Consider the following 14,171-nt stretch of genomic DNA (forward strand, 5'->3'; position numbering starts at 1 on the left):
CTCAGAATAAAATATTGACTCAGCAAGTCAATATGATTTTTCAGAGTCTGAATGGAATGCAAGCTGCATCCAACAGTACTCAAGAGGCATCTTCTGAAGAAGAAGCTTATGATCCTGAGAACCCTGCAATAGCAGAGGTGAATTACATGGGTGAACCATATGAAAATACCTATAATCCATCATGGAGAAATCACCCAAATCTCTCATGGAAGGATCAACAAAAGCCTCAACAAGGCTTTAAAAATGGTGGAAGAAACAGGTTTAGCAATAGCAAGCCTTTTCCATCATCCACTCATCAATAGACAGAGAATTCTGAGCAGAATCTATCTAGCTTAGCAAATTTAGTCTCTGATCTATCTAAGGCCACTGTGAGTTTCATAAATGAAACAAGGTCCTCCATTAGAAATCTGGAAGCAAAAGTGGGCCAGCTGAGTAAAAGGATCACTGAAATCCCTCCTAGTACTCTCCCAAGTAATACAGAAGAAAATCCAAAAGGAGAGTGCAAGGCCATTGACATAACCACCATGGCCGAACCTGTAAGGGAGGTTGAGGACGTGAATCCCAGTGAGGAAGACCTCCTGGGACGTCCAGTGATCAACAAGGAGTTTGCTTCATAGGAACCAAAGGAATCTGAGGCTCATCTAGAGACCATAGAGATTCCATTGAACCTCCTTACGCCCTTCATGAGCTCTGATGAATATTCCTCTTCAAAAGAGAATGAGGAGGTTACTGCTAAAATCTCATTAGAGATGGCAGACAATTCCAGAAAATAGGCTTATGGACAAGTAGAGGACATATTAGTAAAGGTTAATAATGCAAGGAAGATGCTTGGTGACTTTACTGCACCTAATTCCAATTTAGATGGAAGAAGCATCTCCATCCCTACCATTGAAGCAAACAACTTTGAGCTAAAACCTCAATTAGCTTCTCTGATGCAGCAGAACTGCAAGTTTCACGGACTTCCATCTGAAGATCCTTTTTAGTTCTTAACTGAATTTTTGCTGATCTGTGATACTGTTAAGACTAATGGAGTAGATCCTGAAGTCTACAGGCTCATGCATTTCCCTTTTGCTGTAAGAGACAGAGCTAGAGTGTGGTTGGACTCTCAACCCAAAGATAATCTGAACTCTTGGAATAAGCCGGTCACGACTTTCTTAGCCAAGTTTTTTCCTCCTCAAAAGCTGAGCAAGCTTAGAGTGGATGTTCAAACCTTCAGACAGAAAGAAGGTGAATCCCTCTATAAAGCTTGGGAGAGATACAAGCAACTGACCAAAAAGTGTCCTTCTAACATGCTTTCAGAATGGACCATCCTGGATATATTCTATGATGGTCTGTCTGAAATAGCTAAGATGTCATTGGATACTTCTGCAGGTGGATCCATTCACCTAAAGAAAACGCCTGCAGAAGCTCAAGAACTCATTGTCATGGTTGCTAATAACCAGTTCATGTACACTTCTGAGAGGAACCCTGTGAGTAATGGGACGCCTCAAAATAAGAGAGTTCTTGAAATTGATACTCTGAATGCCATATTGGCTAAGAATAAAATATTGACTCAGCAAGTCAATATGATTTCTCAGAGTCTGAATGGAATCCAAGCTGCATCCAACAGTACTCAAGAGGCATCTTCTGAAGAAGAAGCTTATGATCCTGAGAACCCTGCAATAGCAGAGGTGAATTACATGGGTGAACCATATGGAAATACCTATAATCCCTCATGGAGAAATCACCCAAATCTCTCATGGAAGGATCAACAAAAGCCTCAACAAGGCTTTAATAATGGTGGAAGAAACAGGTTTAGCAATAGCAAGCCTTTTCCATCATCCACTCATCAACAGACAGAGAATTCTGAGCAGAATCCATCTAGCTTAGCAAATTTAGTCTCTGATCTATCTAAGGCCACTGTGAGTTTCATGAATGAAACAAGGTCCTCCATTAGAAATTTGGAAGCACAAGTGGGCCAGCTGAGTAAAAGGATCACTGAAATCCCTCCTAGTACTCTCCCAAGTAATACAGAAGAAAATCCAAGAGGAGAGTGCAAGGCCATTGATATAACCACCATGGCCGAACCTGTAAGGGAGGTTGAGGACGTGAATCCCAGTGAGGAAGACCTCCTGGGACGTCCAGTGATCAACAAGGAGTTTCCTTCATAGGAACCAAAGGAATCTGAGGCTCATCTAGAGACCATAGAGATTCCATTGAACCTCCTTACGCCCTTCATGAGCTCTGATGAATATTACTCTTCAAAAGAGAATGAGGAGGTTACTGAAGAGCAAGTTGCCAAGTTCCTTGGTGCAATCATGAAGCTGAATGCCAATTTATTTGGTAATGAGACTTGGGAGATGAACCTCCCCTGTTCACCATTGAACTAAATGCATTGGATCAACTGAGATTGCCTCAGAAGAAACAGGATCCTGGAAAATTCCTAATACCTTGTACCATAGGCACCATGACCTTTGAGAAGGCTCTGTGTGACCTTGGGTCAGGAATAAACCTCATGCCACTATCTGTAATGGAGAAACTAGGAATCTTTGAGGTAAAAACTGCTAAAATCTCATTAGAGATGGCAGACAATTCCAGAAAACAGGCTTATGGACAAGTAGAGGACATATTAGTAAAGGTTAATAATGCAAGGAAGATGCTTGGTGACTTTACTGCACCTAATTCCAATTTAGATGGAAGAAGCATCTCCATCCCTACCATTGGAGCAAACAACTTTGAGCTAAAACCTCAATTAGTTTCTCTGATGCAGCAGAACTGCAAGTTTCATTGACTTCCATCTGAAGATCCTTTTTAGTTCTTAACTGAATTTTTGCAGATCTGTGATACTGTTAAGACTAATGGAGTAGATCCTGAAGTCTACAGGCTCATGCATTTCCCTTTTGCTGTAAGAGACAGAGCTAGAGTGTGGTTGGACTCTCAACCCAAAGATAGCCTGAACTCTTGGAATAAGCCGGCCACGACATTCTTAGCCAAGTTTTTTCCTCCTCAAAAGCTGAGCAAGCTTAGAGTGGATGTTCAAACCTTCAGACAGAAAGAAGGTGAATCCCTCTATGAAGCTTGGGAGAGATACAAGCAACTGACCAAAAAGTGTCCTTCTAACATGCTTTCAGAATGGACCATCCTGGATATATTCTATGATGGTCTGTCTGAAATAGCTAAGATGTCATTGGATACTTCTGCAGGTGGATCCATTCACCTAAAGAAAACGCCTGCAGAAGCTCAAGAACTCATTGCCATGGTTGCTAATAATCAGTTCATGTACACTTCTGAGAGGAACCCTGTGAGTAATGGGACGCCTCAAAATAAGAGAGTTCTTGAAATTGATACTCTGAATGCCATATTGGCTAAGAATAAAATATTGACTCAGCAAGTCAATATGATTTCTCAGAGTCTGAATGGAATCCAAGCTGCATCCAACAGTACTCAAGAGGCATCTTCTGAAGAAGAAGCTTATGATCCTGAGAACCCTGCAATAGCAGAGGTGAATTACATGGGTGAACCATATGGAAATACCTATAATCCCTCATGGAGAAATCACCCAAATCTCTCATGGAAGGATCAACAAAAGCCTCAACAAGGCTTTAATAATGGTGGAAGAAACAGGTTTAGCAATAGCAAGCCTTTTCCATCATCCACTCATCAACAGACAGAGAATTCTGAGCAGAATCCATCTAGCTTAGCAAATTTAGTCTCTGATCTATCTAAGGCCACTGTGAGTTTCATGAATGAAACAAGGTCCTCCATTAGAAATCTGGAAGCACAAGTGGGCCAGCTGAGTAAAAGGATCACTGAAATCCCTCCTAGTACTCTCCCAAATAATACAGAAGAAAATCCAAGAGGAGAGTGCAAGGCCATTGATATAACCACCATGGCCGAACCTGTAAGGGAGGTTGAGGACGTGAATCCCAGTAAGGAAGACCTCCTGGGACGTCCAGTGATCAACAAGGAGTTTCCTTCATAGGAACCAAAGGAATCTGAGGCTCATCTAGAGACCATAGAGATTCCATTGAACCTCCTTACGCCCTTCATGAGCTCTGATGAATATTACTCTTCAAAAGAGAATGAGGAGGTTACTGAAGAGCAAGTTGCCAAGTTCCTTGGTGCAATCATGAAGCTGAATGCCAATTTATTTGGTAATGAGACTTGGGAGATGAACCTCCCCTGTTCACCAATGAACTAAATGCATTGGATCAACTGAGATTGCCTCAGAAGAAACAGGATCCTGGAAAATTTCTAATACCTTGTACCATAGGCACCATGACCTTTGAGAAGGCTCTATGTGACCTTGGGTCAGGAATAAACCTCATGCCACTATCTGTAATGGAGAAACTGGGAATCTTTGAGGTAAAAACTGCTAAAATCTCATTTGAGATGGCAGACAATTCCAGAAAACAGGCTTATGGACAAGTAGAGGACATATTAGTAAAGGTTAATAATGCAAGGAAGATGCTTGGTGACTTTACTGCACCTAATTCCAATTTAGATGGAAGAAGCATCTCCATCCCTACCATTGGAGCAAACAACTTTGAGCTAAAACCTCAATTAGTTTCTCTGATGCAGCAGAACTGCAAGTTTCATGGACTTCCATCTGAAGATCCTTTTTAGTTCTTAACTGAATTTTTGCAGATCTGTGATACTGTTAAGACTAATGGAGTAGATCCTGAAGTCTACAGGCTCATGCATTTCCCTTTTGCTGTAAGAGACAGAGCTAGAGTGTGGTTGGACTCTCAACCCAAAGATAGCCTGAACTCTTGGAATAAGCCGGTCACGACTTTCTTAGCCAAGTTTTTTCCTCCTCAAAAGCTGAGCAAGCTTAGAGTGGATGTTCAAACCTTCAGACAGAAAGAAGGTGAATCCCTCTATGAAGCTTGGGAGAGATACAAGCAACTGACCAAAAAGTGTCCTTCTAACATGCTTTCAGAATGGACCATCCTGGATATATTCTATGCTGGTCTGTCTGAAATAGCTAAGATGTCATTGGATACTTCTGCAGGTGGATCCATTCACCTAAAGAAAATGCCTGCAGAAGCTCAAGAACTCATTGTCATGGTTGCTAATAACCAGTTCATGTACACTTCTGAGAGGAACCCTGTGAGTAATGGGACGCCTCAAAATAAGAGAGTTCTTGAAATTGATACTCTGAATGCCATATTGGCTAAGAATAAAATATTGACTCAGCAAGTCAATATGATTTCTCAGAGTCTGAATGGAATCCAAGCTGCATCCAACAGTACTCAAGAGGCATCTTCTGAAGAAGAAGCTTATGATCCTGAGAACCCTGCAATAGCAGAGGTGAATTACATGGGTGAACCATATGGAAATACCTATAATCCCTCATGGAGAAATCACCCAAATCTCTTATGGAAGGATCAACAAAAGCCTCAACAAGGCTTTAATAATGGTGGAAGAAACAGGTTTAGCAATAGCAAGCCTTTTCCATCATCCACTCATCAACAGACAGAGAATTCTTAGTAGAATCCATCTAGCTTAGCAAATTTAGTCTCTGATCTATCTAAGGCCACTGTGAGTTTCATGAATGAAACAGGGTCCTCCATTAGAAATCTGGAAGCACAAGTGGGCCAGCTGAGTAAAAGGATCACTGAAATCCCTCCTAGTACTCTCCCAAGTAATACAGAAGAAAATCCAAGAGGAGAGTGCAAGGCCATTGATATAACCACCATGGCAGAACCTGTAAGGGAGGTTGAGGACGTGAATCCCAGTGAGGAAGACCTCCTGGGACGTCCAGTGATCAACAAGGAGTTTCCTTCATAGGAACCAAAGGAATCTGAGGCTCATCTAGAGACCATAGAGATTCCATTGAACCTCCTTACGCCCTTCATGAGCTCTGATGAATATTACTCTTCAAAAGAGAATGAGGAGGTTACTGAAGAGCAAGTTGCCAAGTTCCTTGGTGCAATCATGAAGCTGAATGCCAATTTATTTGGTAATGAGACTTGGGAGATGAACCTCCCCTGTTCACCAATGAACTAAATGCATTGGATCAACTGAGATTGCCTCAGAAGAAACAGGATCCTGGAAAATTCCTAATACCTTGTACCATAGGCACCATGACCTTTGAGAAGGCTCTATGTGACCTTGGGTCAGGAATAAACCTCATGCCACTATCTGTAATGGAGAAACTGGGAATCTTTGAGTTAAAAACTGCTAAAATCTCATTAGAGATGGCAGACAATTCCAGAAAACAGGCTTATGGACAAGTAGAGGACATATTAGTAAAGGTTAATAATGCAAGGAAGATGCTTGGTGACTTTACTGCACCTAATTCCAATTTAGATGGAAGAAGCATCTCCATCCCTACCATTGGAGCAAACAACTTTGAGCTAAAACCTCAATTAGTTTCTCTGATGCAGCAGAACTGCAAGTTTCATGGACTTCCATCTGAAGATCCTTTTTAGTTCTTAACTGAATTTTTGCAGATCTGTGATACTGTTAAGACTAATGGAGTAGATCCTGAAGTCTACAGGCTCATGCATTTCCCTTTTGCTGTAAGAGACAGAGCTAGAGTGTGGTTAGACTCTCAACCCAAAGATAGCCTGAACTCTTGGAATAAGCCAGTCACGACTTTCTTAGCCAAGTTTTTTCCTCCTCAAAAGCTGAGCAAGCTTAGAGTGGATGTTCAAACCTTCAGACAGAAAGAAGGTGAATCCCTCTATGAAGCTTGGGAGAGATACAAGCAACTGACCAAAAAGTGTGCTTCTAACATGCTTTCAGAATGGACCATCCTGGATATATTCTATGATGGTCTGTCTGAAATAGCTAAGATGTCATTGGATACTTCTGCAGGTGGATCCTTTCACCTAAAGAAAATGCCTGCAGAAGCTCAAGAACTCATTGTCATGGTTGCTAATAACCAGTTCATGTACACTTCTGAGAGGAACCCTGTGAGTAATGGGACGCCTCAAAATAAGAGAGTTCTTGAAATTGATACTCTGAATGCCATATTGGCTAAGAATAAAATATTGACTCAGCAAGTCAATATGATTTCTCAGAGTCTGAATGGAATCCAAGCTGCATCCAACAATACTCAAGAGGCATCTTCTGAAGAAGAAGCTTATGATCCTGAGAACCCTGCAATAGCAGAGGTGAATTACATGGGTGAACCATATGGAAATACCTATAATCCCTCATGGAGAAATCACCCAAATCTCTCATGGAAGGATCAACAAAAGCCTCAACAAGGCTTTAATAATGGTGGAAGAAACAGGTTTAGCAATAGCAAGCCTTTTCCATCATCCACTCATCAACAGACAGAGAATTCTGAGCAGAATCCATCTAGCTTAGCAAATTTAGTCTCTGATCTATCTAACGCCACTGTGAGTTTCATGAATGAAACAAGGTCCTCCATTAGAAATCTGGAAGCACAAGTGGGCCAGCTGAGTAAAAGGATCACTGAAATCCCTCCTAGTACTCTCCCATGTAATACAGAAGAAAATCCAAGAGGAGAGTGCAAGGCCATTGATATAACCACCATGGCCGAACATGTAAGGGAGGTTGAGGACGTGAATCCCAGTGAGGAAGACCTCCTGGGACGTCCAGTGATCAACAAGGAGTTTCCTTCATAGGAACCAAAGGAATCTGAGGCTCATCTAGAGACCATAGAGATTCCATTGAACCTCCTTACGCCCTTCATGAGCTCTGATGAATATTACTCTTCAAAAGAGAATGAGGAGGTTACTGAAGAGCAAGTTGCCAAGTTCCTTGGTGCAATCATGAAGCTGAATGCCAATTTATTTGGTAATGAGACTTGGGAGATGAACCTCCCCTGTTCACCAATGAACTAAATGCATTGGATCAACTGAGATTTCCTCAGAAGAATCAGGATCCTGGAAAATTCCTAATACCTTGTACCATAGGCACCATGACCTTTGAGAAGGCTCTATGTGACCTTGGGTCAGGAATAAACCTCATTCCACTATCTGTAATGGAGAAACTGGGAATCTTTGAGGTAAAAACTGCTAAAATCTCATTAGAGATGGCAGACAATTCCAGAAAACAGGCTTATGGACAAGTAGAGGACATATTAGTAAAGGTTAATAATGCAAGGAAGATGCTTGGTGACTTTACTGCACCTAATTCCAATTTACATGGAAGAAGCATCTCCATCCCTACCATTGGAGCAAACAACTTTGAGCTAAAACCTCAATTAGTTTCTCTGATGCAGCAGAACTGCAAGTTTCATGGACTTCCATATAAAGATCCTTTTTAGTTCTTAACTGAATTTTTGCAGATCTGTGATACTGTTAAGACTAATGGAGTAGATCCTGAAGTCTACAGGCTCATGCATTTCCCTTTTGCTGTAAGAGACAGAGCTAGAGTGTGGTTGGACTCTCAACCCAAAGATAGCCTGGACTCTTGGAATAAGCTGGTCACGACTTTCTTAGCCAAGTTTTTTCCTCCTCAAAAGCTGAGCAAGCTTAGAGTGGATGTTCAAACCTTCAGACAGAAAGAAGGTGAATCCCTCTATGAAGCTTGGGAGAGATACAAGCAACTGACCAAAAAGTGTCCTTCTAACATGCTTTCAGAATGGACCATCCTGGATATATTCTATGATGGTCTGTCTGAATTAGCTAAGATGTCATTGGATACTTCTGCAGGTGGATCCATTCACCTAAAGAAAACGCCTGCAGAACCTCAAGAACTCATTGTCATGGTTGCTAATAACCAGCTCATGTACACTTCTGAGAGGAACCCTGTGAGTAATGGGACGCCTCAAAATAAGGGAGTTCTTGAAATTGATACTCTGAATGCCATATTGGCTAAGAATAAAATATTGACTTAGCAAGTCAATATGATTTCTCAGAGTCTGAATGGAATCCAAGCTGCATCCAACAGTACTCAAGAGGCATCTTCTGAAGAAGAAGCTTATGATCCTGAGAACCCTGCAATACCAGAGGTGAATTACATGGGTGAACCATATGGAAACACCTATAATCCCTCATGGAGAAATCACCCAAATCTCTCATGGAAGGATCAACAAAAGCCTCAACAACGCTTTAATAATGGTGGAAGAAACAGGTTTAGCAATAGCAAGCCTTTTCCATCATCCACTCATCAACAGACAGAGAATTCTGAGCAGAATCCATCTAGCTTAGCAAATTTAGTCTCTGATCTATCTAAGGCCACTGTGAGTTTCATGAATGAAACAAGGTCCTCCATTAGAAATCTGGAAGCACAAGTGGGCCAGCTGAGTAAAAGGATCACTGAAATCCCTCATAGTACTCTCCCAAGTAATACAGAAGAAAATCCAAAAGGAGAGTGCAAGGCCATTGACATAACCACCATGGCCGAACCTGTAAGGGAGGTTGAGGACGTGAATCCCAGTGAGGAAGACCTCCTGGGACGTCCAGTGATCAACAAGGAGTTTCCTTCTGAGGAACCAAAGGAATCTGAGGCTCATCCAGAGACCATAGAGATTCCATTGAACCTCTTTATGCCCTTCATGAGCTTTGATGAATATTCCTCTTCAAAAGAGAATGAGGAGGTTACTGAAGAGCAAGTTTCCAAGTTCCTTGGTGCAATCATGAAGCTGAATGTCAATTTATTTGGTAATGAGACTTGGGGAGATGAACCTCCCCTGTTCACCAATGAACTAAATGCATTGGATCAACTGAGATTGCCTCAGAAGAAACAGGATCCTGGAAAGTTCCTAATACCTTGTACCATAGGCACCATGACCTTTGAGAAGGCTCTATGTGACCTTGGGTCAGGAATAAACCTCATGCCACTATCTGTAATAGAGAAACTGGGAATCTTTGAGGTAAAAACTGCTAAAATCTCATTAGAGATGGCAGACAATTCCAGAAAACAGGCTTATGGACAAGTAGAGGACATATTAGTAAAGGTTGAAGGCCTTTACATCCCTGCTGATATCATAATCTTAGATACTGGGAAGGATGAGGATGAATCCATCATCCTTGGAAGACCCTTCCTAGCCACAGCAAGAGCTGTGATTGATGTTAACAGAGGTGAACTAGTCCTTCAATTGAATGAGGACTTCCTTGAGTTTAAAACTCAAGGACATCCTTCTGTAAACATGGAAAAGAGGCACAGTAAGCTTCTCTCAAAACAGAGTCAACCAGAGCCCCCACAGTCAAACTCTAGGTTTGGTGTTGGGAGGCCACAACCAAACTCTAAGTTTGGTGTTGAACTCCCATATCCAAACTCTAAGTTCGGTGTTGGGGAGTCTCAACAATGCTCTGAACATATGTGAGGCTCCATGAGAGCCCACTGTCAAGCTATTGACATTAAAGAAGCGCTTGTTGGGAGGCAACCCAACCTTTATTTAATTATATTTTTTTATTAGTTATATGTCTTCATAGGTTCATGATCATGTGGAGCCACAAAAACAACTGGAAAAATTGAAGAAAAATAAAAAACAGCATTAAAAATAGCACACCCTGGAGGAGGACTTCACTGGCGTTCAAATGCCAGTAAAGAGCATCTGGCTGGCGTTCAACGCCAGAACAAAGCATGGAGCTGGCGCTGAACGCCAGAAACAAGCATGAAGTTGGCGTTCAATGCCAGAAATATGCTGCATCTGGGCGTTGAACGCCCAGAACAAGCATCAGTTCGGCGTTTAAACGCCAGAATTGCATGCAAAGGCATTTTACATGCCTAATTGGTGCAGGGATGTAAATCCTTGACACCTCAAGATTTGTGGACCTCACAGGATCATCTTTGGATCTGTGAACCCCACAGGATCCCCACCTTACCTCCTCATAATCCTAGTTTTTTTCCACATCTTCTTCTTCATCTATTCCTTCTTCTTTTGCTCGAGGGCGAGCAACATTCTAAGTTTGGTGTGGTAAAAGCATTGCTTATTTTGCTTTTCCATAACCATTGATGGCACCTAAGGCCAGAGAAACCTCAAAAAAAAAAAAGAGAGAGAAGAGAAAAGGGAAGACAAAAGCTTCCACCTCCAAGTCATGGAGATGGAGAGATTCATGTAAAGGATCTATAGCTCAGTGGTAGAACATTTGACTGCAAATCAAGAGATCCCTGAGATACCTCAAGGGATACATTTTCCCCCACACAAATATATGGGACAATTAAGGGTGGAACATCAAGAGCACTCTATCATCCTTCATGAAATTAGAGAAGATCAAAAAGCAATAAAGGAGGAGCAACAAAGACAAGGAAGAGACATAGAAGAGCTCAAGGACATCATTGGTTCCTCAAGAAGGAAACGCCACCATCACTAAGGTGGACTCATTCCTTGTTCTTACATTCTCTGTTTTTCGTTTTCTATGTTAAGTGCTTATCTAAGTTTGTGTCTTATTACATGATCATTAGTATTTGGTAACATTGTCTTAAAGTTATGAATGTCCTATGAATCCATCACCTCTCTTAAATGAAAAATTTTTTAATTCAAAAGAACAATAAGTACATGAGTTTCGAATTTATCCTTGAACTTAGTTAAATTATATTGACGTGGTGACAATGCTTATTGTCTTCTGAATGAATGCTTGAACAGTGCATATGTCTTTTGAAGTTGTTGTTTAAGAATGTTAAATATGTTGGCTCTTGAAAGAATGATGACAAGGAGACATGTTATTTGATAATCTAAAAAATCATAAAAATGATTCTTGAAGCAAGAAAAAGCAGCAAAGAACAAAGCTTGTAGAAAAAAAATAGCGAAAAAAAAAGTAGAAAAAAAAAGAGAGAAAAAGCAAGCAGAAAAAGCCAAAAGCTCTTAAAACCAAGAGGCAAGAGCAAAAAGCCAGTAACCCTTAAAACCAAAAGGCAAGGGTAATAAAAAGGATCCCAAGGCTTTGAGCATCAGTGGATAGGAGGGCCTAAAGGAATAAAATCCTGGCCTAAGCGGCTAAACCAAGCTGTCCCTAACCATGTGCTTGTGGCGTGAAGGTGTCAAGTGAAAACTTGAGACTGAGCGGTTAAAGTCAAGGTCCAAAGCAAAAAAAAAAAAAAGAGTGTGCTTAAGAACCCTGGACACCTCTAATTGGGGACTTTAGCAAAGCTGAGTCACAATCTGAAAAGGTTCACCCAATTATGTGTCTGTGGCATTTATGTATCCGGTGGTAATACTGGAAAACAAAGTGCTTAGGGCCACGGCCAATACTCATAAAGTAGCTGTGTTCAAGAATCAACATACTGAACTAGGAGAATCAATAACACTATCTGAACTCTAAGTTCCTATAGATGCCAATCATTCTGAACTTCAATGGATAAAGTGAGATGCCAAAACTATTCAAGAGGCAAAAAGCTACAAGTCCCGCTCATCTGATTGGAGCTATGTTTCATTGATAGTTTGGAATTTATAGTATATTCTCTTCTTTTTATCCAATTTGATTTTCAATTGCTTGGGGACAAGCAAAATTTTAAGTTTGGTGTTGTGATGAGCGGATAATTTATACGCTTTTTGACATTGTTTTCAGTATGTTTTTAGTAGAATCTAGTTACTTTTAGGGATGTTTTCATTAGTTTTTATGTTAAATTCACATTTCTGGACTTTACTATGAGTTTGTGTGTTTTTCTGTGATTTCAGGTATTTTCTGGCTGAAATTGAGGGACTTGAGTAAAAATCAGATTCAGAGGTTGAAGAAGGACTGCTGATGCTGTTGGATTCTGACCTCCCTGCACTCAAAGTGGATTTTCTGGAGCTACAGAACTCAAAATGGCGCGCTTCTAGTTGCGTTGGAAAGCAGACATCCAGGGCTTTCCAGCAAGATATAATAGTCTACACTTTGGCCGAGTTTAGATGACGTAAAAGGGCGTTGAACACCAGTTCTACGCTGCTGTTTGGAGTTAAACGCCAGAAACACGTCACAAGCCAGAGTTGAACGCCAGAAATACGTTACAAACTAGCGTTCAACTCCAAGATTGAACTCTACACGTGTAACATTCAAGCTCAGCCCAAGCACACACCAAGTGGGCCCCAGAAGTGGATTTATGCATCAATTACTTACTTCTGTAAACCCTAGTAACTAGTTTAGTATAAATAGGACTTTTTGCTATTGTATTAGACATCCTGGATCAGTTTTATGCTATCTTATGTTCATATTTTGATCTATTGATCATGTTTGGGGGGCTGGCCATTCGGTCATGCCTGGACCTCTCACTTATGTATTTTCAAACGGTAGAGTTTCTACACTCCATAGATTAAGGTGTGGAGCTCTGCTGTTCCTCAAAGATTAATGCAAAGTACTACTGTTTTTCTATTCAATTCAACTTATTCTGCTTCTAAGATATCCATTCGCACTTCAACATGAATGTGATGAACGTGACAATCATCATCATTCCCTATGAACGCGTGCCTGACAAGCACTTCCGTTCTACCTTAGATTGAATGAGTATCTCTTGGATCTCTTAATCAGAATCTTCGTGGTATAAGCTAGATTGATGGCGGCATTCATGAGAGTCCGGAAAGTCTAAACCTTGTCTGTGGTATTCCGAGTAGGACTCTGGGATTGAATGACTGTGACGAACTTCAAACTCGCGAGTGCTGGGCGTAGTGACAGACGCAAAAGGAGGGTGAATCCTATTCCAGTATGATCGAGAACCTCAGATGATTAGCCGTGCCGTGACAGGGCATTTGGACCATTTTCACAAGAGGATGGGATGCAGCCATTGACAACGGTGATGCCTCTAGACGATTAGCCATGCAGTGACAGCGCATCGGACCATTTTCCAGAGAGGATCAAAAGTAGCCATTGCCAATGGTGATGTCCTTACATAAAGCCAGCCATGGAAAGGAGTAGGATTGATTGGATGAAGACAGCAGGAAAGCAGAGGTTCAGAGGAACGAAAGCATCTCTATGCGCTTATCTGAAATTCTCACCAATGATATACATAAGTGTTTCTATCCTTATTTTCTATCTATTTATTATTTATGTTCGAAAACACCATAACTATTTCATATCCGCCTGACTGAGATCTACAAGGTGACCATAGCTTGCTTCATACCAACAATCTCCGTGGGATCGACCCTTACTCACGTAAGGTTTATTACTTGGACGACCCAGTGCACTTGCTGGTTAGTTGTATCAAAGTTGTGAATGAAAAACAATTTATTAAGACGTGCGTACAGAGTTTTTGACGCCGTTGCCTGAGATCACAATTTCGTGACCAAGTTTTTGGCGCCGTTGCCGGGGATTGTTCGAGTTTGGACAACTGACGGTTCATCTTGTTGC

At 41.2% G+C, this 14,171-nt stretch overlaps 4 non-coding genes across 4 annotated transcripts; all 4 read right to left on the reverse strand.

Moving 5' to 3' along the window:
- Positions 1-1,187: 1,187 nt before the first annotated feature.
- On the reverse strand, positions 1,188-1,295 carry LOC148545204 (small nucleolar RNA R71). Its single transcript, XR_015901430.1, has one exon. It is a non-coding gene; the product is annotated as a small nucleolar RNA R71 (small nucleolar RNA).
- Positions 1,296-2,998: 1,703 nt separating this feature from the next.
- LOC148545205 (small nucleolar RNA R71) lies at positions 2,999-3,106 on the reverse strand. Its single transcript, XR_015900461.1, has one exon. It is a non-coding gene; the product is annotated as a small nucleolar RNA R71 (small nucleolar RNA).
- Positions 3,107-4,809: 1,703 nt separating this feature from the next.
- LOC148545206 (small nucleolar RNA R71) lies at positions 4,810-4,917 on the reverse strand. Its single transcript, XR_015900462.1, has one exon. It is a non-coding gene; the product is annotated as a small nucleolar RNA R71 (small nucleolar RNA).
- A 3,514-nt stretch (positions 4,918-8,431) lies between these two features.
- Positions 8,432-8,539, reverse strand: LOC148545207 (small nucleolar RNA R71). The gene has a single exon (XR_015900463.1). It is a non-coding gene; the product is annotated as a small nucleolar RNA R71 (small nucleolar RNA).
- Positions 8,540-14,171: the final 5,632 nt, after the last annotated feature.

The sequence above is a fragment of the Arachis ipaensis genome, chromosome B9 (genome assembly GCF_059453495.1).
Source record: "Arachis ipaensis isolate K30076 ecotype BB chromosome B9, ASM5945349v1, whole genome shotgun sequence".
Lineage (NCBI taxonomy): Eukaryota > Viridiplantae > Streptophyta > Magnoliopsida > Fabales > Fabaceae > Arachis > Arachis ipaensis.